This window comes from Sus scrofa, chromosome 7 (genome assembly GCF_054392235.1).
Source record: "Sus scrofa isolate SSC_HxYL_T2T_F1_AM1 chromosome 7, Sscrofa_HxYL_maternal_Yorkshire_Landrace_v2.0, whole genome shotgun sequence".
NCBI lineage: Eukaryota > Metazoa > Chordata > Mammalia > Artiodactyla > Suidae > Sus > Sus scrofa.
Window position 1 is genome coordinate 49,136,767 of NC_139389.1, and position 4,276 is coordinate 49,141,042.

Sequence of the window (4,276 nt, forward strand, 5' to 3'; positions counted from 1 at the left end):
GAAACAGGAAACCTGATGTGCTGTGGGATTTCGTTTCTCATGTGCAAAGCACATTTTCTCCAACCTATCATTTCTGAAATAAATGATCTGCCATCATTTAATGTGAATGCATCCCAGACCCGGGCTGGGCCCCGTGTAATTTGGAATCAGAGATGACTGACGGGTTGACAGAGAAGTTCTGCCAATAAATTACATACATCCTGTTTGGACAGTCTCATACCTAAAAATATCTTCAGAGCTTCAAGGAACTGGCTATGGCTATGGATTGACTGAAGAAAAAAAAAAATCACAGGAGTTCCTGTCTGGGCTCAGCCATAATGAACCCAACTACTATCCATGAGGACTTGGGTTCGATCCCTGGCCTTGCTCAGTGGCTTAAGGATACCAGGTTGCTGTGGCTGTGGTGTAGGCCGGCAACCACAGCTCCTATTCGAAGCCAAGCCTGGGAACTTTCATATGGTGTGGATGTAGCCCTGAAAAAAAAAAAAAAAAAAAAAAAAGCCAGACCAACCAAACAAAAACAAAAAACAGCATAAAAACTAAGCAACATTATATTCCATTATATTCGTATCCCCTAAGCTGTAGTTAAAATTAATTTGCGTTTAGACCAAAGTCAACTGTTTCCCAGTAATAAGTCATTCATCAAATCTATTCAGTAAAACCTTCACTCAAATGAGATTTTTGGTGCTGTGTAGACTCAGTAGTTAGGATGTGTGTTCTTTTCTTTTCAGAACTACAAGATGTTACCTTCCTGTAGATGTGGGCTGCATGTAACTCCATGAAGCGTTTGCGTTTCGGGAAGAAGAGCTGGCTGGGTCCTATCAATAACGATAACAGGATTCTAGTTTGGGACAATCATGTTTGCTTACTTGCTTTATTTTTCCATCCCCCAAAGCAAGACCTTTAATTCCTATAATACCTGTTACTTGCTGCCTTGTAGCTGAAGAGTCGCTTCGGCACAACTGGACAAGACACCGTGTACCCAAGGAAAATAACTCGGGGCTTTAGCCCTTCTGGAATAGAGCCTAGGAGTTGCCTTCTACCAGACCAGCCTCTGGTGGCAAAAGAGCCTCATCTGGGGTGGAACTGGGAAGCCCATTCCTCAGCTACCTCTTCCCACCACCATCACCAGTTCAGGTCAGGAAAAGCTAAATAATTTGTTTAACCCAATCCCTTTTCCCTACCTTGAGGGAAAACTCCTATAAGCTCACTGTAAACACAATTATGCCATGTGGGGCTTTCATTAATCTAGTACAAACCACAGCCTGACATACACTGGGAAGGATTTACTTTATTTTGTTTTTTCTTAGCTCATTTTCAGCACCAGCTTATCCTGACACTTCCTACCCAGAGGTGGTTATTTGTATGGTGTGAACTGGGGGGAAGAAAGATGTGACCGGAAACAGTCTTTGCCATTGCAAAAGCATTTTCCAGGACTCAGAGATGGTCATGGATTTTTCGGATAGGATTTGAGGGGATTCAAAATGCATCAAGATGTGCTGAAAACTCATTTTATAAATGAGTGGACTGAGTCCCTGAGCTCACCCAGCTAGTGAGTGGTTTTTCATTCATTTAGCAAATATGTGATAGACACCTACTTCATGGAGATACTAGGTGAGGATGCTGTGCTGAATAAGACAGATCTCCCTTCTGAATCTTGATGTTCAGTGCATACCCCTGCAGGCTCAGATATCAACTAGGGACAGCCACAGCTTTGGGCTGGCAGAAAACTGTGTTCATCAGACAAACTCTTTTGTCTAAGACCCGCAATACAAAGACCGCTAATATTTCAGTGCCTGAAGAATATGGGATATGTTTGTATATCGCTAAAAAAGTACGATCATATATAAACCCCCCACATTCCAGAAACCATATTTATGTTTATTAAGTATCATGAGCTGGGGTATTTTCTGTTTTGTTTTTTAGAAATGCTGGCTATGATTCTCTGCTTTAAGAGTGAAAGTTTGGCTTGTGGCTGAGCCCTCCCTGAAGCTTAGGGGGGTGACATTGGTGGAATTGTGATTTAATGATGGCTTTGGAGGATTTGAAGGATTATGGTGTGGAGGATGAGGAACCAGCTGCTTTTGCTCGCTTGAGGCACTGGGGACTGAGCTGCGGGAAGTGGGCTTAAACGGTAATGGCTGCGATTTAGAGTAGACAGGTTAGTGGCGATGGCTGCCAGTGGGATGCTGAGAAAGCGCCTTCTTGGGAAAACACTATCTGATGGAAATGGAAGCAGTGGGAGGATGACAGGTGACCTAGACCCTATAGCATGGGACTTTGGGAGCTTGTGGGGAGGCAGGCTCCCTGGAGAGTGACGGGGTGGTCTTGGCTGTAGCAAGGACGGAGCACACACCTCAGGGAAGCATGGCATGTATGCAAAAGCTCAGGACTTGTGGATCTAGCCTCTGGACGACACCTCCCCTGAGAATCTATAATCTAACCCCTTCTGCAGCCCATCTTTCTCAGTGAATTAAAAGAAAGACCAGCTAAGTTCCCATCGTAGCTCAGTGGAAACGAATCTGACTAGCATCCATGAGGACGCAGGTTTGATCCCTGGCCTCTCTCAGTGGGTTAAGGATCTGGCATTGCCATAAGATGTGGTGTAGGTCTCAGACGCGGCTTGGATCTGGTGTTGCTGTATCTGTGGCTCAGGCCTGCAGCTACAGCTCTGATTCAACTCCCAGCCTGGGAACCTCTGTATGCCATGGGTGTGGCCCAAAAAAAAGGACAAAAAAAAAAGAATGACAAGGGAGGTATTCCCTTGTGGTGCATCAGGTTAAGGATCCAGCGTTGTCACTGCAGCGGCTTGGGTCACTACTGTGATGTGGGTTCGACCCCTGGCCCTTGAATTTTCACATGCTGCAGCTACAGGAAAGGGAGGGAGGGAGAAAGAGAGAGAAGGAGAGAGAAAGAGAAAGAGAGAAAGAAAGAAAGAAGAAAAGAAAAGACAAGGGAATCCAGCATTATTCACAATAGCAAGTAGGTTCCTTTGAGCTCTGTGAAGGAACTGAGAATGTTTATTTGGAGAAGAAAAGGCTAAGACCTAACAAATGCTTCCAGACACTAAAAGAGCAGGGATGGGGTAAAATGAGTAGATTTCCTATGTTTCCTTAGATGACAGAACTAGAGCCAATGGGTGGTAGAAATAGGGGCACAGGATTTAACTCAAAGGAAGACAGAACTTTCTAAGGAGGTAATGCTGCAAGTGAGATCTGAATGACCAAGCTGAAGAAATGGTTGAATTAATTTGCTCACTCACCAACATCATTTTCTTTTCTTTTCTTTCTCCCCCCTGCCCCCCCCCCTTTTTGTCTTTTTAGGGCCGCACCTGCAGCATATGGAGGTTCCCAGGCTAGGGGTCGAATCAGAGCTACGGCTGCTGACCTACACCACAGCAACTTGGGATCAGAGCCGCATCTGTGACCTACACCACAGTTCACGGCAATGCCAGATCCTTAATCCACTGAGTGAGGCCAGGGATCAAACCCACAGCCTCACGGTTCCCAGTTGGATTTGTTTTCCACTGTGCCGTGATGGGAACTCTTGACCAACGTTTTCTGAGTTCTTCCTATGTGCAGTGTCCTGTGCCAGCCTGGAGAATACGTGGCTTTTTGAGGGTCTGGTAGAAAAAAAAAATCTGCATTGATGAGAAATTGGCAACTTCTTAGACGCCTTCCAATTCTAGGGTCTATTCAGAGCTACACTTGCTGGCCTACACCACAGCCACAGCAACACAGGATCTGAGCCGCATCTGCGAACTACTCTGCAGCTCATGGCCACACCAGATCCCCAACCCACTGATCGAGGCCAGGGATTGAATCCACATCCTCATGGTTACTAGTTGGATTCATTTCCACTGTGCCACTACAGGAACTCCTCTTCCAGCTTTTTGGAAGTCTCCTCTTTCATCTCCATGTGTCTCTCAGGCCCACAATTCAAAGCCCTTCTCCTCGAAAACATCCCTGACCTACTTGCATCCATACCCTTCCTGCTCACAGCACCTCCTGCCTGCACCAGTCAATTGGCGTTTCTTGCATTGTCTATGGGCATCTCTTGGGTAGGTGTTGAACTTGGGGCACGTGCATAATTTACCTCACCCAGTGGGTTGTAATGTTCTCATGGGTAGGGTCCTCATATTTTATTTTGTTATACCCTCTTTCACCTCAGGGCAGAGCGTGTCTCCAATTCCTACGAAGTTGGCTGCAAGTGCACAAGAGCTTTAACTACCCATTCTTATTAGGACACGGTGACAACTCAAGCCTTGTGTTTCTAG